We start from the raw sequence: 20,553 nt of genomic DNA, 5'->3' as shown, positions 1-20,553 counted from the left end.
ATGTATTCATTGTTTAAAGCTTCAGTGGGCATTTTGTTCCTCCTGCACTTGAAAAGGTGAAATGTTCACCAGTGCTGGTGAGCCGTTCATGGTTTGCTCTGCTACTTGCAAAGAAAGAGATAGAAAGAGGTTGCCTTTGCTGTCATTTGAAAACACACAAAAGATGAAACATAAAAAAATAACACGGCTTGTAGCTTCTTTCCTAAAGCCTCAACTCAAATTACTTCATACATTTTAAGAGCTTCTCTTTACCTTATATATACCTCTGCCTTGGTTTCATTGCCAGCTCTTTTTATCTATTTCTCCTCCTTGATCATATCCTGTACTCTCTCATTGTGGGTTCCTGTGTACAGGTCATCATGCTGCTGACATTTGTGTCCAAGCAGAGCCTAGTGGTATGGCCTTTACCACCCCTCGCTGGGTCTCCCTTCACCATCAGCACCCCCTACTGTGATTCTTAACCCACCAAGTCCTCTTCATCTGCGTGCACATCAATGAGTGTGTGTGTTTTCTTGTGTGTGTTGGTGTGCTTTGGGACCATCCTCTGTGTACAGTGTCTGTGTGTTTAAGCCATGTCCAGATCAGCCACGTTCATGCTTGCCTTTAGCCTGTGAGCACAGTAGGGAACATGGTATGGAGCAAGCCTCTTTCTCTGCTGGATACAGGGTGAGCAAATACAGTTGCTGTGGGCTGGCGGGGGTACTGGAGTATGTTACAGTGGATAGCTCACTATGATGTGATAAGCTCAACTCACAAGGTCTTTTCTGTGACAGTAACTTGAAAATATGTCTAAATATGTCTTTCTTATTAAAGAAATATCTAAAAACTCAATTATCAAAGGGAAAAACTGCTTCTGCTTTTTAAAAAATATATATATATATACATAGATTACTTGGAATTCTTTTATCCCTGACTTTCTGGAATGAAGAATTTTGGAAGAGCTGATGTGTTTTAAAAAAGAAAGTGCAAAGCCTCATTGTTCTGCTTCTCAAACACACACTCTTACACACACACACACACACACACACACACACACACACATAGGCATACTCATCGTCCCTGCAGTCATGGGAATGGAGAATACCGAGGTTCAAGGTCATTTCAAGTATTCTGCACCCCGGGGCTCTCCATTGTCAGTGCACCACATCCTTTTGCTCACGCATCCACTCGGATTCACATACGAGACATTGTATGCAGGGATTCATTCTACACACGGCTATTCAAAAATGCACAAACATCTGAGGGAGGAAAGTGTCTGTCAGGTGTGAACATGACACTTTGTAAGTCCATTCACATATACAAGCAGCTGCATGTGTGACTCTATGGTGAAGGCACAATTATCCACATTTGCTTCTGTAGCAGAAAAGAATAAAAAATTATTGTTAGCTGACAACTGCTGGTTTTTGGCATCATTTAACTGTTGGAATAATCATTGTTTGGGATCATCAGATTATATATTTTTTGGTTTTCTATTAAGTAAAGGAGTCGTACTGCTTGAAAATGATAGAGGCATTTTTTTTAGAATCAAACTGAAGGTAAGGAAAAGAGAGAGAGAGCAGCAGTGGGTGTGATTAGCTCCTTTGTTGGAGGTCTGTTGAGCTTCATTGGTTCCAGAGAATAGGTTCCTAATGAACCCAGCCAAGCTTGGACCAAACTTTGTGCTGAAGACAAACTAAGTTATGGTGGTCTGGCAGAGCGCTGGGGGTGAGCCGACTGATATACAACGTCTGGACATATGGTCGTGTCCCCCCCCCCCCCCCCCCCCCATCAGTGCCTCTCCCAGCCACTTTCCCATGTCCTGGCTTCTGTGCATGACTGTCCTTTTGTGTGTGTACACGCAGAGTTGGACGTAGCGTGAGGAAGAATATTTATAGTGTGCATTTTTGTATTTCATTGGTAACTCATCAGAAAAGGGAAACAGGAGAGAAGAAACAGAGGGATTCAGGGGCGTGTGTGTGTGTGTGTGAGAGGGGGGTGCTGGAGAGAGAGGCTGGTTGATGCTTACTGAAAGCGACAGAGGAAAGAGGGCTGCAGGCTTTGTCTTTCCAGCTGACCCCAATACAGAATCCTTTCTGACACGTCCTACAAGACATGGAGTAACTGAGTAAATCAGGCCAACCTGGCTTTTGTGTAGCAGCAGCTACACCATAACAGATGTGTGTTTATCCATGCATGTGTAGGAACATGTAAGGAGGAGGTGCAGGTGAGCCTCGTGGTGGTTTGAGCCTAATTGTTTGGGTCAGGGTGGGAGTGTGGGGACGGATGTCTTCCGTGTCCCACCAACCAGGCTCTCGGTAACTGAGCCGGCGAGGGGGAGAATGGGCCCACTACAGGGCCACACAGCAGGCTCAAACAACACTTATTCTACTGGCCAAACTGTCAGCCAGAACAACTTCATTGTGCCCAAAATTGGAGTTGAAGGCAAGGCAAAGACTAGAGATGGGAGGGGGGAGGCTTGGGAAGGTGGTGAGAAAGAAGAGGAGGATGCAAAGAGAGAGAAAGCGTGCAAGAGAGAGAGAGAGAGGGAGAGAGAAGAGTGAGGGGGTCTGTGGGAAACGGGGGACTGGAAAAGGGGGAGTCCCAGAGAAAGTGCAGTCTTGGGGATGAATAAGGTCAGACGGTGTGAGTTCATTTCAGTAGGAAGAATTCTCATAGATCCTCCATGAGGGGCAGACGGCCAGAAGCAAGGCTTGAATGGAAATTTATTAAAATGTATTCTGGGAGAAGGGGAGGAACTACACTATTTTTGTATTCCAGTGTTTGTTTTGTCACCACATATAATCATGCTGTTCAGCCACAAAAAACACAGTTTTCAGACAACAGCACAACAGCTGATGGAGGTACACGTTTAACAAATATGCACTTAGGGTAAATTCTGGTCATTATTATTCTCTTGTGGTCAAATTGTGCACATCCACTTCCCCATTAACTCATATTAGATCACATACTTGAGAAATTTCTCAAGCATATATAATACATAACAGGGCCACACACACACACATATATATATATATATACATACACAGGTAACCCATTAGCATTAGACACTTCCCTACAGACTTTTCCTGTCTTGCACCCGCACGCGCGCAGGATGCAAGGCAGCACAGCAGCAAGCTTTGAACTGTGATTTAAATACAGTACATCAGAAAGCCCCTTTAGACTGACACTAAACCCGTTTAAATCAGTACAACACTAGCTTGCATCACAATTCTCATCTTTTGTCTCACCTCTCCTCTCCTGCTGATGATTTCAGGTAACGGCTATAAGAGGGTGAAGAAGTTTACTTAGTCACACTGAGTTTAGGGAGATGAGGAGAGTCTGTGATTCTGTGTGTGGGCAAAGGTGTGTGTATGTGTGTGTGTGTGCACAAAATGAAGAAATGTACACACACGCATGCACAGATACACACACACACACATACACCCCTGTTTGATCCAGAGCTAGCCCTGCAGCTCCCAGAGACTCAACAAAAGACCTCCTCTATCCATTGTATGAGCTGTGTGTTTCCCAGGAGAGCTCGGGCTCAGTTAGAGAAGGGCCCCAGATCGCTTTCTCCTGACATGGATGTTTATTCGCTCTATGGTCCAGCAGAACACCCTCAAAAGGGCTGGCCTTCGCATTTTGACGTGCATGACACATAGTTTTTGAAAAGAAAAGAGTGGCTAGAGGGTGCGAGAAAGAAAAAGGGAGAGTGAGTGTCTTGACAGATGAGCAGACATATAAGACAGACAGATAGAGAACAGGCCTGTCTGTGAAAGTGTTCTCAGTGCACTCGTATGAAAAAGAATATTCAGTGCGTTCGCCGCCATCTTATTTGCTCCTTGTCTTTACACTAGTCAGCTTTCTTGTCAACCTTGTTCATGAATGTAGAGCTACCCGGTGGGTGGGTAGAGATTTCTTCCTGATCTTGACAAGCCCTCCCATCCCTAACTGCATACTAATTTCTTCCGAACTACTGAGCCAATGCAAAACAAATACAGTCTGCCAGGGCTTCTATTCAGCTTGGTCTTAGCAGGTTAGCAGATATTATTCTGTCTATTCTGGGTGTGTGATTAATGAGCTGCAAGTTGTATCTTTAGGACTCTGTCAGTGTGTGTTGAGTATAAAATCCTGAGCTAATGAAGGAAAGTGTACGAATAGCTTGAAAATGAATTCACAATTCCTCAAATATTTAATGCGACCAGTTAACGGTTACTTATTCTCACAATTGCAGGTTTTTAGCTGTCAGTGCATTTCACATTATATATTTAATGATCCTTCCTGCTACCATTTCACAGCTGTCTCTATCTCAGAGTTTTGAATGCTATCTGTCAGTGTTCTTCACTTTCCCTGACAGTATCTAAAGGTTTCCTTGAGAGGGCGAGTGCCTGCAGGGTTGACCATACATCTCAGTCGAGAGGCAGGAGTCGACCGCTGAAAACAAACACAGTATGGCGGACACCATCTAATCTGCTGAGCGCCATTATCGTTTAAGATATCAGTATACATACCCGCATGAACCCACCCTCTAAACCAGACGCACTCTCTCCCTTTGCTCTCTTTGAGGTAAAAAAAAAAAAAGAAGCTTGTGTGTTGAAACTGAGAGTGAATGTAAGCTATTGTTGTGGTGTAACCGGACTCTATAGCAGGTTGTTTGATCCTGTTTTGGGCCTGAAAAGCTTTTTTCTTACTTGAGCTGCCAGATCAGCTGAGAGGGTCAGACAACAGAGTCTATTTGTAAAGTCCTCAGTCTGTCCGCTTCTGGGTTTTAGGGGAGTTTTTTGTCCTTTTTTTCATCCTCACTTTGTCAGCTCAACTTCCTCATCCAGATCCAAGCTAGATTCCAAAGTTTTAATTATAATGCAGAGGAGCATGCACTCTTTCACATACTCTACTTAGACACAGATGTGTGCTTTTAGGTGCATGGTGCTGCTCTCAAAACTCCATTTACTCCTTTTTCTTTAAACTGGATCTTCCTGTGCCTCTCTCTCTCTACCGTGGAGACACTGGGATTATATTCCTCGCTTTGAACCTCTGGTGTGGCAGTGGCAGACGGGAGAATGTTACTGGAAAGTGTTTAGATGACAAAAGCTTTCGCAAATTGTTTTGTTAAACCACAATACTTCCCGTGATACATCCAAGCTCTCGTTGTATTCCTGTTTACCCGACATCATTTCATTATTTACATTACATGCCTCTGTATTGTCGACTGTTTTGGGAGCTGACTTGCACTTCTATGCCTTTGTTACTGTTTTGACATTGCACTCTCCATTTATGATCTGTTTAGCGTTCAGCGTGGACAATGTGCATGCAAATATACTCATCCCATTATACTGTCTCTCTTTGTATGTCAGCTTTCTTGCCTAAGAGGTATAGATGTAGAGTTGGTTGGGGGGAAGGGTTTGATAGTGCTGTATGGTTGTTGTTTTTTTTTTTTTGGAAGGAGACACACACACACGCATCTGTGCCGCCAAACCCGTTTCAGACGTGAGAAACTGTACCTTAATTTGCATAAGAATAATTGACACTTCAAATTAGCCTTCCAATCAAAGAGGATTATTTTTTCAGCATATGTGCAGCTACTGAGCACTGCCATGGTGGAGAATATGAAAGGGAGGGCAAAGAGTGTAGGGACGGGAGGGGGCACGTCATAAAAGATTAACCCTTTCACTTCCTCATCTCAGAGAGGAGGAGCTGGTGTGCCATTTTATTGCATACATAACTTGATATGCAGTTTAAAAAAGAAAAAAGACTTTTGCAGGAGGAAAAAATGATTTCTCCTATAAGTCAGAGGATACTGTAAGACTCTGGTAGGGCAAAATGGTGCATCTGATTGATAGGTGTTTTACGTTTGAAAGCCTTAGGTGCACTGACTGTGTTATGTGCACGATAATACATCTATATTCACCTTGGTGGCACTGGGTACAGGCCAAGAGAGCGAGCGCTATTAGGCAGAGCATATGAGCGTGTGTGTGTATGTGTGTGTGTGTGTCATAGTGAATGTGTGCAGATTGAGGGTTTGCCCACATTAAACCATTAAAGCAAGTGTAATGGTGAATTATTGATAATGGCTAATGAAAAGGATCAGTTCAGGATGAACTACAGGCTTAACCACAGCCCTGAGGCTAACACACACACACACAAGTACATGCATATACACCCATTCTCCAGGTGCAGCATTGATTTCAGCTTTTCTCCAACTGGAGTCAAATCGGTACCAATGTGTTTTTTTCCCTGTTTATAGCTTACTCGTCATCATTCCATCATCTTTAAAGGCCCATAATGATCCATTCCAGTGAGGAGCAAAGGAGACCACAGCAAAAGAAAAAACTCCGGCTTTCTTCCAGGCCTCCGCGTTTGACAAGCAGAGAGCCTTTTTTAAGGTTGAGCCAGTTTTCAGGGAGAATAGGGACAGAATTCATTTTGGGGGAAGGGGTAGAGAATGGGGACTGAGGGTTTGGCGCCAGCCCCTCTGAAGCGCTCAGCATCCCCCCGCTTATGGGATGGCGGATGTGTCTGGGTGTATCCATGACAACCTCACTGCATGCAGGGATATACCACGGCAACATAGCCAAGGAAAGTTAAGAGATTAGATGTGTGCGTGTGTGTGTGTACGTGTCGGTGCAGATCCATTAAGGTCCACATACTGTATCTTAGAGAAAGTATTCTCTCAGTTAGACCGGGAACCTGCTGAAGCCTCAGTTTGCTGATAGACATATATCTTTAGCCTTTGACTCAGAAGCTAAACATAAATAGATGTGCTCTTTTGTAAGCCAGTTTTTTACTTTGACACAGTTGTAAGTGAAAGCGTCTTCTTGCTAATGGTTCAGCATTTCCTCCTATGTGCTGTGTGTTTTATGCTTTCGCGGATACAGACAGGTGCACCCTCATGTGCACTCAGGTCGCTGCCTAACAAACATTAAAACACAGACTAACACATTCTCAGATACAAAGTCACACAATCACTCTCATGAGTCTTGCATAGCTCAAGCTGTGTTATAATAATCCCATCTGGGATGGCCTGGATTCTCACTCAGAAAGTACCTCATAAAGCAGCACATATATGTGTTTCAGTGTGTGTGTGTGTGTGTGTGAGAGAGAGAGAGAGAGAGAGAGAGACAGCACAAGGGAGACAGTGCACAAGAGTGAGACAGAGGAAGATGCTTTCTGTGACATGGAATATATACTGTTTTATATTTTAAATTCACCTTTCTGTCCATACTCAAGCACAAATGCACACAAGCACACACTCACAGATGTAGAGTCAAACTCAGATCCTGCGGGAGTGTATTTTTAACCCCAACTGCCTGTGCTTTTGCTGAGGGGTTAAAGGGCCGAATGGAGAATCAAGTAAATAATTCACAATAGCTGAAACTCTTTCGATGTAACCTCAGAATGAACGGGGGAGGGATACCAAAGAGACTTAGTTATGTAGTGGCACAATATACTCTTGCAAAATCCTGCTTTGACTTAACGGTAAAAAGAACCAAGTAGGTCAATAAGTGGAAAGGCCCCTCACCTTCTGATTAAGTCTAGTTACATGGAACAACTGTGAAGTGTCTTTATATATACAGCGCTAAACAATATACCTGTCCTGTTATTTCAGGTTTGATGGACCAGAAGTCCATCATGATCCACAAACATCTAGAATAATGACTGGAGTCTCCGACTAAGGACGTGGAATACATTCTGCTGATCTCAGAGGTAACCGAACTCGCTCCATTGTTACATGGCCTGCTCTGTGCATCCTTTTTCTCAGAACATTTGATATAGAGGTGACTGTAAGACACTTTTGAGTGACATTGCCTCTGTCAAATGGCTGATTGAAGGAGACACAGAGAGAAATGCTGTGCTAATGAAATCATCTGACCCACATCCTTTCGTGCTATCCATTTCTCCAAAGACACAGAAAGGGCATTTATACAGGTAAACCATGACTGGTCCCTGAAGTGAAAGAGGGGGTTTTTCAGAAGGAAGAGGAGCATCCATTATTTACTATACTGAGGTTGCTAGACACTTAAGAGATAATGCAGTGCTTCAAGCATACAAAACATAGAGCCTCCTTGGTGCTGGTGAGGCCATTGTTGTGTGTTTTGAACATGTCTGTTTCCATCCATACTGACAGATGAAAAAGAATGTGTCTCCCAAAGGTTCAGAAGCTTGGACAGAGATAGACAGAGAACGGAGGAGAGGCAGGCAATGGGATGGTGGAGAGATGTGTTTGTGTGTGTGTTACATCTCTGTGGATGTTCGTTTTTGTGTCTGTGCATCTGTGCATATGTATGTCTGTTTATTACCCCCAGTTTGTTTTTTTGGTATCTGCTCATGCACTTATATGTTGAAAAACGTATCCAGTCATAGACTGCATAATGCAAAATAAATAGTCTTATTTAGTGCATGTGCCTGTCTATACATACATCATGTTCCTGCTGACTTTGTATAAATATTCTCTTTCAGTTCTAATAGACTTCAGTCAGGTCTTATTCTCTATAGATTAGCAGCATCACTTTCTCCCTCCTGGAGACTGGAAGCATCTGACTGTTGTCTACTGGGAGTAGTTAGCAGAAGGAGACTAAGGCATAAAACTCCTCCTACAACTTGGGGCAACACCAGATACTACTTTCTGCCTTTGTCAATTTCCTGGGGGACACTTTGACATGAATTCCTTTTTATTTTTTTGTGGATGAGGAGAGAGCACTCCCCAAAATTCCAGTGTTTTTCTGCATAAATGCGCATTGTGATGGAGAGCACGACAACTATACATGTTTACAGATCCGCTCAGGGAAATTCCAAGTCACCGAACAATATCCGTAAACTAAAATATAGATGTGTGCATGTGTGTGTATTTTATAACATAAATGATGAAAATAGTGACAAGGGGACCTATTATGCTCATATTTGAATGCTTATGCTATTATGCTCATATTTGGAATCTACTAGTGTTTATGGCTAAAACATATTGGTTCAGTCCCTGAATTCAACCTCTGTATAATAAAAAAGAAAAAAATATGTTTTTAACTCCTCTCCCTTTAAGGCCAACCTCCTTTTAAATAAACTGTCTTCTGATTGGCTACTCCTCACAAGCAGAAAGCAGGCCAGGCTGCTGTGCTAACAGCCAGAGATGTTTGACTGAGGTGACCACATTAAGGATGATATCATTGTCTTTGACATTATATAGATCCAAGACTGCAACAAAACTTGCACTTTCACTGTTTGAGACTTTGGCCATCAACCAGTATCATAAAGCTAAAAATAGGAAGATCATATTTCACAACTCTTGGGTGTGCTTTCTCAAAGTGTCTCTCTCTGAATTTTACAGTCAATGAAATGTTAGACAACCAAGAAAACAAAGGCTAAAACTATTAAAAATGCCCTAGTTCGTAAAAGATGCAAAACTCTCTTTGGGACATTTGAAATAATAAAGTTATAAGAACATATTACAATATTTTACCCTTTAAGTATTCATCTTGAAGCACAAGTTTTCACAGTGTGCTTCACCTCAGTCTTTCTGTTTTTTCTTTAAATATTTTACACTTTGGTTGAAAGTTTTTGAAAGAGGCAAATGCAGCGGATCTTCCTTATAGGCATAAAACTGCAGTGTCAGCAGAGGACATCAGGAGGATGCATAGAAAGGCACATGTAGTTTTGACTGCGATCAGCTGCCACAAACAGACAGGCAGGCAGTGTTTGCCCTTGAGGAGTTGTGAACAGACAGGGTGGTGTGTTTGAGTTGTCTGAATCCACCTCCCTTCATCTTTTGGAGTCAGGCTGAGTTGGACTGCTGATGGCCCAGGGACCCCATGCCAGCCCTGAACTATTTTGTACTGTCAGCCAAACATCAGACAAACTTGTTCAAGGAAACATGTCTGGCCAAAACACTACATCCATAAATTCTTGTTTTCTCTGAAAAAAAAACTTTGGGGAGTTACTGATTTATTGCAGCTTGTAAAGGTGTAGTGCACTCTTAAAGCTATTTCAAGTGGTCAGTTAAATCAGCAAACAGCAGTCACAGGTTCGTAAAATGACATGCTTTGTTGTCTTTGTAGTCTGATGCAGCTGACGAGACACTCAGCCACCCTTACTGTCTCAAATGACCCCAGCTGTTCTGTACAGCCTATACATTTGTATTGGGCCCCTTAATACCTTCCATGCTTGTCAACGAGCTCTATGGTTTCGAGGAAATTTAATACCATAATGTCTTTTTGGAGGAAGGGAGTGTCGGTATGGCAGGAGTAATGGAGGAAGGGCTGGAAATGCAGGTAACCCAGGTTAGGCTGAGGGTACAGGGATCCGGTAAGGCGTTCCCCAGACCTTAGAGTCTTCTAGGCTTCTCTATTAGAGAATAATAAGCAGCTGTAACCCTGAGACACTCCCAGGCCTGTGTCCTCAGCTACAAAAACCTCCACTGGGCTTCTTATCAGGTTCTAAGGATATCATGTAAGACAATACATGTGAGAAGTGCAGTGAGAACAATAGGAGGAAAGTGCAGTGTGATATGAGGGGGACTAATGTCAGCGGATATTGCTGAGGCCTTTGTCGCCTTCAAGTACACTGGGAACTCGCAGCTCACTGAGCTCCTTTCATTCAAGGCTCATGCTCTGGGATGTGACGAAACTCTACAACAAATGCCGTCCCTCATGCTTGATGGCAAACTGTAAACACGGAGGTTATGTGTTTGTTGTGTATGAAGCATAACCCACTCTTTCCCCAATCTTGGTGGAAAAATTGTGTTTACTGAAAGCTAAAGAGTATTTCCTAAACGTTGTGTGCTGTACATTTGTTTCCACGCAGCATCAATATTTTTCTTTAGAACTGTAATTAATAAACTCCTGTGATAAAATCTAACACTGTTGTAATGATAAACTCATATTTCTCTTCTATTTCTTTTTCTTTGTATTTCTCATTTTTTAGGTAAATAAGTTATCCTGATTAAGAAGAACGGAGCCAAACTTTCAGCAACACAGAGTCTTACAACAGCCTGAAAATAGTACTTACTGTGCCTTTGTTCTGATGGGTATCATATTTTCTTTTCTTTTTTTAATGGAAAAACACTTCTTAAAATAAGATGAAAATATTCTACACATTAAAACATGTATTTATTTCATGTCAGTGATTGAATTTAACAAGTATATTTTCTGACAGCTAAATAAAGACTTTTTCCCCCATAAGTGATGTTTTAAGTGTGAGTTATTTCTTCCTTTCTGTTCAGTGCTGTGGCACTCCAGGTAAAGAACAATGTGCTTGACATAATTGGGTCCTATGTGGTTATGAAAAGAGCATGCACACTGATAAAAGCTGGCAGTGTGATCAAAGCACTATGTGTCCTGATCAAATCACACACCTGACACAGTTGTAGTTTTTCCAGACAAACTTATGAAATGTAGAGGAAAGAAATTTCAGTCGGCGCCAAGAAGCCTTCCTCTTGAAAATCTCTTTCATTCAACACTGTGAACCATTTTGACACGCTGCTCCTTGTCTGTCAAATCAAGTGTAAGTGCATGTGCAATAATTAAGAATTACAATAATTATTATTATTTTTTTATATCTCCTTTGGGCCGGGGGGGGGGGGGGTGTACAGTCTGACTTCTGTTTGTGCTGTGAAGGTGTCTACATAATTATATCCACACACTAAATTACAAAGACAAATTAGGATCACGGTGTCTTGCAAATTGTTCGGTATAGAAACAATTTGGTTTTATCTTTTATTACTCAGTTTTTATGTCCTTCCTGTTGCACAACTACCAGTATACAGCACACCAGGCTACGAACCAATAACATCATAACACTTCATGAGGTAAGTAGAAAGCTAATGTTTGACACTGGAAAATGCAAACTGGACATGTAAAGGACACACACATACAGACAAACTCATACTGACGTCCTGCGTTTTTCCACAGTATCCAAACACCAGCATCTGGTGAAGTACTTTTTAAAAATACCACTAAGTGTAAAAAACAACTTTATTTTTCATTTCAGTGCAGCTCTCTAGTCTATTAAGTTGTCATTTTCAACCTCTTAAGCCCCAAGACTACCTGATCTCCTGCTTTTTGCCCCCGTATCAGGGGGTGTTGGGGCTTAAGAGGTTAAGGGCTTTCCTGGCTTTCCAGTTAGCAGCATCAATTGAAACTGCTGTAAACTGTAATTGATTAAGTGATGGCTCGAGCTCATTTGTAGCATTTGTGTAAAGAAAATAATATGACATAGAAACCTGCGTATATTCCTCAATTATTCTATTTTAGCGTTGTCTAGATCTTAACTAGTTTAATATTTGGTTTCATTTATAGTTTTAAGGGCCTCTAGTTAAAACACAGCACAGAATAAACACCAAATTAACAATTTCACAAGGAATCTACTGCAAAGTACATTGACTGCAACGCGGAAAAAAAACCATCATATTTTGAGCCTGATTTGGGTCTGATATTTGCTGCTAGGAGTGGTAATTTTTGTCAAATGCCAAGGGAATATTTTAAGCACAAGATACTGACACAGGTGAATGGCTCAATGTCGTGAGTGCAGAGCTTTTTACTGACTCCCAATATTTGATTTGTCAAACTACAGAGATTACAGTGATTTAAGCAGGTCAAAGGTGTGTTTTTGATTAATGCCTGACTCTCACAATATGCACTATGAACTTTAATAAATACTTGCAACCCTGTATGGCAAAAACAAGAGTAATACAAGCAATTATGCATAATCACTCAATCAAAATGCTTAAGGTAATTTTCTGTGTTACCCTACACACCCTACAGGACAGCTGTCACACAAGATTTACCGGTGAAATAGTTTTCACCAAAGCACACTATTTAGTTTCTTAGAACTTTAAAGTTTGCCCTAAGAAACTGCTCCCTCATCAGGTCTGTTCATTAGTGACGCTAATTTAAAGTACTACTGTTGGCTTGTGTTGGTCACTATTACAAGGAACTGCCTGTGAAAGCTATCTTATCTTTTTAAGTCGCTCAGTAGATTGTTTCCCACTGCCCAGTCTCACATTACTTTGATCTGCATAGTAACTCTGGTCCTTCATGGCTAAAAGGAAGGATCACTTAATAATTACTCCGCAGTTAAATATTTATTTTTTACCCTGACTACTCATTATTTGCTGATTATGTATGTAATATGTGAGATAAATACAGTCCATTCGGACCAAATCATTGTCTCTGTGATTCTGCGCAGAATTGGGGGTCAATAAAATTAAGGCTTTTCTTATTAATTAGACTGATACATTTATTTTAATTGGTTCAATTCATTAATATGAATCTGGTGTCACTGAAAATCCAAAGTGTCACACTCTTCATTCTTCCCTCTCCTATTCTAATCACATTAATTTTCTCTGCTTCTCCCTACTTAACCTCTTAAGCCCCAACGCCCCCTGATACGGGGGCAAAAAGCAGGAGATCAGGTAGGCTTGGGGCTTAAGAGGTTAACATTCATTGTCACTATTTTTCTCACACTTACCCCATTTTCATTTCCTTTACCAGCATCATTCTTCCCTTCTTTCCTTCACCCATCTTTCAGGCTCATCTGTCCTCACTTGTCCTCTCCCACACTAAACCATTCTTTTACCGCCCCTCTCATTCTTTTCCTCCCTCTCTCTCTCTTTTCCTCTCTCTCACTTCTATTTTTCTCCCTCTCAGATGTCAGATCACAGTCTAGTCTTCCGCTTGCCCTGTCATCACATTTTTCACACAGCCCCATCCCTTAATTGGGCCTGTATCATCATATCATATCATGTAGAATACCTGATCACAGCAAGAGATGAAAGATGGCCTCCAACTATCCCCACACAGACAGACTGACACACATAAAAACATACACAATACACACAGCCGCGCTCACACGGATGCACGTCAGTGGTCATATGGGACATGAATCTAAGCTGAGGGTTGTGTCTGTGTAAATTTTTGTTCCTCGTGTTTGCACCACATTGTCGATGTGATCGTTACAGTGTGACAGGTGAGATGGTGTGTATTCCACGAGTGTCCAATGATGTTTGTATCAACTGCTAGTGGCTTTTGTGATGAGACAAAGGATGCCCTGGAGCCAGCGGTGTCACATCTGCAGGTAACTATGGCAAAATAAAGGAAGCCTCAACAACAACTGTCAGAGGAGTGTTAAAATAGCTCAAACATGTCTTGGTGTCAGTTTGAAAGATGCAACATGAAATCTTGTGCAAGCTCCCCTGTCATTCCTGCAGCTGGTAAAAACGACTTAGCACTGTAGCCGTTAACTATATAATGAGCTTCTCATTCACTTTATGTTCTTCCAGATAACAAAGGTAACATATTTATAAATTAAGTTTATTTAAGTCTTAATTATGTTTATGACTTAACTGATAAGCATAATATATCCCCATTTAGGTCCATGGTAATAAATAAAAAAAGAATGGGAAATAGAACTGGGCAAAACTTTGTTAGCTTTTGCATGCATTGGGCATTCACTGTTATAACACAGTCCAACTCATGTTGTTTCTAAGGGTATAACTATTATTATTACAAAGAGGCAGAACTGATAGCATTTGTTGCTCAGGTTCCACATTAACAGGGTTGTTGTTAGCCATAGCCGCTAGCTGCTACCTCAATGATAATACACAGCTAATGTGACTATGAGATAATTGCTAACAGTTAAACGTCTAATGTAAACATCTGCACCAGCAATGTTAACACTTATGATAACTTTTTAACATGTAAATGTTGAAATGGGAACTGTACTGACCTCTCCAAAGTCCTCAGGAAGAGTTCCTCAATATTGTGAACACAGCTAGCGCTAGAACAGTTAGTGCATGGGCTGTGCGTCTGTCTGTAAAGTTCTGAATTAGCTGGAGGAGGTGAAGTTGACATCAATACTACTGCAAATGCATATCTAATCCAAAAATCTTTACTATCAACTACTATCTTTTTCTTCTTCTGTCAGCTGCTACTTTTAGTGGTCACCACATCTGCCTCCATTTTCTCCTATCTTACATTGCACGTGATTTCTTAGTTTGGTGTATATTATTCAGACCATCAAATAAATGGTAATATTAAAAAAGAGTAAATAAAAAATGTGGGTTATAAATTATGCCAGAATTTATAAAGGGGAGGAAAAAAACTACCAAAATGCACTTGAGCCTGAGTTAAATAATTAATTAACTGTGTTTATCACGTTCAAAACTTTCCACTTTCCAAAAAAGCAAGTTCAGGTCAATTTGAAACAAGAGATCACTTAAATAGAACCTGACAAAGTAAAAATAGGCTAAAAGATCTCAATAAGCAACAAATCATGCCACCAGTGTTGGACGTGTTACTCAAAAATATGAAAGTATTATGTACTACTTTTCATAAAATTAGTGTAACCTATTAACTTACGTTACTTAAATTCCTCGCCAGAAAAAGTATTTTTTTTTACAATGTTTGTTACATTAATTTCACGTTACTCTGTGAAAAGACCAGAAACCGCTGGTACCTAATTACCAGTTAACAATAAAAACCCGAGGCAGCATTTCCACACATCAACACAAAACCCTATACTAGTTTAAGACAAATAAACAATTTCTTTTTAGTTTATTTTTAGTATTGTTTAGTGTTCATGTATGAACACAAAACCAACAAAGCAAAGATGAAAAATAGCCCTAAAGAGACTTTAAAGCCACAGTAATTCTACTGCAGAAACATGTACAGGTGAAAATGGAGGCTGAAAATGTTGAAACCCTAATGGGTCATCACTACTCTGTTTTACCTGTTGTAGTTCACGGTCTGGTTCCTGACCTGGTTCCTGGGCTGCAGTCACGATCCACTCAGCTTAAACATCACTCTGGATTCTTGGCTAGCTTTGTGTTAGCATGCGGTATGTACGGATGCTTGCTGGGAGCCAAAGTTGTATGTCTGTGTGTAGTAGTCTGCATCTCACCAATCGCACCGTCTTGTCTTGTTGTGCAATAAAAAATTTAAAAAAAGATCTCCACTCCTCAAAAACTGTAGAGCACCTCATCATTTCCCTCCTCCCGCAAAAATTGAATTCAGCAAACTGTAGCACAAGTGTTCAGGAAGAAAGTATGTTTGTTTGAACAATGGTGAGAGCCATCGTTCACAAATGGAAAAAATTCTGAAACAAAGGTGAAATTTCCCAGGACTGACTGGCCCTCAAAAGCACATTGACTTCTCACCCAAGAGGTCACAAAAGAGCCCAGAATAACATCTGAAGAACTGCAGGCCTCAATTACCTCAGTTACGGTCAGAGTTCATGATTCAGCAATAAAAAAAAAGGACTGGGCAAAAACTGTATCATTGGGAACATTTCATGGCAAAAACCACTGCTGACCAAAAAAGAACACAAGGGTTCATCTCACATTTGCCCACAAACATGTTGATCCCCAAGAATTTTGGGGAAATAATCTCTGGAATCATGAGACAAAAGTTGAACTTTTTGGATGGTTTGAGTCTCATTACAACTGCCACAGCATTTCCTAAAAAAAAACCAAAAAAACAAAACATACCCACTGTCAAACAAGGTGGTGGCTGGGTGTGTCTGGGACTGCTTTGCTGCTTAGGGACCTGGGCGACTTGCAGTAATTTATGGAACCATGAATTCTGCTCTGTACCAGAAAATTTGAAGCAGAAGGCATCAGTTTGTGCCCTGAAGCTCAAGTGCACTTAGGGTATGCAGCAAGACGATGATCCAAAACACACCAGCAAGTGCTCTCTTGAATGGTTAAAAAAACAAGCAAGGTTTTTGAGTGACATAGTCTGGTCTTAAATCTGAGCAAGATGCTTTGGCGTGACTTAAAAAAAGACCCTTCATATGGGAAAGCCTTTAAATGTGGCTGAATTAAAACAATTATGGAAAACAGAGCGGGCCAAAGTTCCTGAAAAGTGAAATAAAAGACTCATCGCCAGTTATCACAAATACTTGTTTGCAATTCTTGTTCCCAAGGATGGCACACCCAGTTATTACGTTTAGGGCACAAATTCTTTTGCACATAGGGGCATGTAGGTTTGGTAACTTTTTCTTTATTAAATGAGGTCATCATTTAAAAACAGCATTTTGTATTTACTTGGTTATATTTTTATAATATTAAAATTTGATGATTTGAAACAAATAAACGTTAAAAGCTAAGAAATTAGGAAGGGGGCAAATACTTATTTGTGGCACCATATTTACTGTTCCTCCTCTTCACATTTCCAACCAATTTCCATTAAGTTTACATTTCCAACTGTCAACATAATGGAGCAAACGTATAAGAACTCCATAACTGACTCCTGCAAAGGCAGAACAACATGCCCACTATGAACGCTTCAGAAGAAAAATGTTACTTTATTCGTTGAAAAAGGTATTCTGTAATTATACTTCTGTTTACAGTTTCATTAAAAGCAAAACTGGTTCAAATTAATCCAAAATGATCTGTTTCATTAAATCAAATAGAAAGGAAATGTCATGGAAACTCAAAATATTTGTTAATGGGATTTTAAAATGAATTAAAATAAATTAAATTTAAACTATTGAATGTAATTTACTTGCAGTAATTTGGTTTACGGTGAGTCGGTTAACCTTTAGAAGTAAAAAAAAAAAAAAAAACCCAAACAAACAGACAAACTGTACACACTACCTCATTGCAAAGTCATAGGCTCTCATATTTCACTAACATGGATAACTTCCAGTAGATAATGATGCAATCATGTGCAACGTGTGTGGATAAACACAAGCACCTGGGTTTGCTCAGAGATCCAAAAAGGACACACACCTCTTCATTTCGTGGGTCTTGTCAGTAAACAACCACACATACATTACTTGTTCTTGTAGAAGACGTTAACGTTTTAAAGAATATATATGAAGGTCATGTTATGAAAAACTAAAACTAATGGAAACTGAGTTACAAGCCCATTTTTATGTTGTTCTCCTGTTATGACAAAGTATATCCAGTATCTGGGTTGGTGTCTCAATTATATGCAATGTGTGTATTGTGTACAGACACACAAGGTGCGTTTGTATCACAACAAATACTTTGTCAATAGCCTGGCGCTATCCATGAAAGAGAACACAGATAATACTGTACTGCAGTAGTTCATGAATGAATGTTAAATCCAAAGAACACAAACTCAGTCATGTGAAGATGTGAATCTCGGTTTTTGTAGAATCATAAGACACCTGTCTACATCTTTCAGTACTGTTGAATGGAACCTGGAGAATTTGGGAAACACAAAGACCTCAGATGACTTTAACTGGCACTTACTCAGGAAGAATTCTGCTATTGATGCAGAGCTATCAAGCAATGAAAAAAAGCTTTTCTACATTTAGGTGGGGGTGTTTTAGCCCATGAACATGACCTTGGTAACTACTGGTGAGGAAAAGTAAAGAATAGAACTTCTAAACTCTATTATGTGATAGAACTTTTTGGCTCCGTTCTTTGTCTCCCTCTTGTTTTTTTTTTCCACTAGACGGCACAGTATTTCACTTTTATCTGCAAATAGCAGGACTTCGTGTTATCTTATTTTGTTTGGGGGAAGATTCACAAGTACTATCCGCCGCATGATCCCAGCAGACGACAAGATACAGAACTCCAAGTCTGGAAACTTCACAGAGAGAAAAATGAGGTCTTACTGAAACTATCTTTGGTTTGTGTTTAACTCTGGTAATTCCCGCTGAAGATCTCCAAACCATAGTATCTGCTGGTGTTTTAGTATACAATGAAATAGTTTGTTTGCATTTTAAACCAGTTTTTGCTTATGTGTTCATTCCTTCTTCTTTTTTTTGTGTAGATCACAGCTGTAGATTGGAAGAGCAAAAAGGATGACTCATTATTTAAGGTTGTCGATGTTACTCAGCCTATTTTTTAAAGGCTTTTTTAAATGAGAATGTTGTGATAGACTTGATTTGATCATCATTTTACAGACATGATCAGTTCTCATCATTGATCTGTTTTGTCATGTTTGCTTTTGTAAAGAACTGTGCAAAAGTCTTAAGTCAACCCTCATTTCTTTATCATTTGCAAGGAAAATGGGAAGTAGATTCAGCTATTTATTGAAATATGTACAAACATACATGGAAATGCAGCATGTAAGACAAACACAGAGTCTGTACAATTCTAACAAGGTTCAAAGTCAGCATTTGGTATGCCCACCTTTATTCTTCAACAGAGCCTGAACTCTCTTGTAAGCTTTCTTTTAATTTCTTAAAGTAATTTCTTAAAGTAGTCTTCAAGAATGGTTCTTCAGCCTTCTTGAAGGATATCTTAAAGCTCTTCTTTGGATGTTGGCTGCCTTTTGTTCCATTGTCTGCTAAGACATTTGCACACTGCTTTAATTATCTTGAGGTCCAGGTTCTGTGGAGGCCAATCCATGACTTATAGTCCGATTGTGTAAAAGAAAAACAAATAAACAAAAGTTGGAGAAACTAGACAACTGGAAAAAAAAATCTACAGCAGATGGATGATATCTGAAAATCAGGTTCTTAAGAAATTAGAAAAAAATCCATCAAATATCTGAGATATGCTTCTGGATCTTCAGTTGATTTTAGGCCATCCATGTTTTGTTTTTCCTCTAGTTACCTGTTTCTCTATTTTTTAAGGACACATTGTACACAGTGCTGAGATATGGTAAGTGTTCAGTTAATGGCTATTTGGGAATCACCATGTTGGTGCAAAATATACTATTCTATGTCTGTCAAATTGTGTTGTGTTTTCTGTAGACATAATTAAAGAAATGAGAATAAATTATTTTTGATAAGTTGTCTGTTTTGTCTAGAAACAACACTGGATGATCACTTGAGTTAGATGAGTATTAACCAAAAAATACATACCTCTGAAAATTGACAGGTACAAAGACTGGACTGGAAATGAGTAAAAAAAAAGAGCCTGAAGAACCGAATCTGAAGACCACCCACTTTAAAAAATGACAGGGAAGCAAAATGTAAATACTGTAAATGAGGACTGGCTCAAAACTTTTGCACAGAACTGTAGCACTACTACTTGGAGATAAAGAATTGTGATAATCACCAGTACAGAGGATGCCTTTCACTCTGCCACATCACATGATAACTGTCAGGTACTAAACGCTGTCTTGACATCCTAAGTCTGCCCTGTTGAAGCTGGACAAGGGCAAAAATCATTGCTTGTAATATGGTGTGTGAACATGGGCATGTTTGAGTGTATGAGCTTGCATGTGTGTCTTTCTCTTTTTGTCCAGTGGAGAGTGATTGGGTTTGAAGTGTACAATGTTGACAGTGTTCAGCCATCTCTGGAGGCACGGAACCACAGGGCCGAAACTGTTTCTTCTCTTTCTGTCTTTCTTCTAGCTCACACTCACTCTCCTTTTTTTCCTCTCAATTTGTGACTCTCATCTTCCTCATCTTTTCCCTGCTCAATCTAACCTCTTTTCCTCCTGGCTATTTTTACCCTCCTCTCTGATGAATTTATTGATATCCAACATTGATATTTATTGCTGCCTAAAATGGTCGTCCGTCTTCTGAGAGGTAGGCAGGGATTCCTTATATGGGTCAATAAGAGACACACATGCCTGCTGCTTTGAGAGAATTCACAACTGCTATAGCAGAGATATACCTCATGGTCCCATATATTGAAAGAAAAAAAAAAAAGAGATTGGA

At 40.1% G+C, this 20,553-nt stretch overlaps 1 long non-coding RNA gene across 1 annotated transcript in view; it reads left to right on the top strand.

Annotated features, from left to right (window-relative positions):
* Positions 1-11,147, top strand: part of LOC146506936 (uncharacterized) — a 35,699-nt gene extending 24,552 nt beyond the window's left edge. Inside the window, exons 3-4 of the long non-coding RNA XR_014877089.1 lie at positions 7,586-7,683; positions 10,891-11,147. This is a non-coding gene — a long non-coding RNA (uncharacterized LOC146506936). The remainder of the gene's footprint in view (positions 1-7,585; positions 7,684-10,890) is intronic.
* The last annotated feature ends 9,406 nt before the right edge of the window (positions 11,148-20,553 follow it).

This window comes from Neolamprologus multifasciatus, chromosome 12, assembly GCF_963576455.1.
Source record: "Neolamprologus multifasciatus chromosome 12, fNeoMul1.2, whole genome shotgun sequence".
NCBI classification, from domain to species: Eukaryota; Metazoa; Chordata; class Actinopteri; order Cichliformes; family Cichlidae; genus Neolamprologus; species Neolamprologus multifasciatus.
The sequence above is the reverse complement of the archived record's forward strand: the minus strand, read 5'-3'. Positions and strand labels throughout refer to the sequence as shown.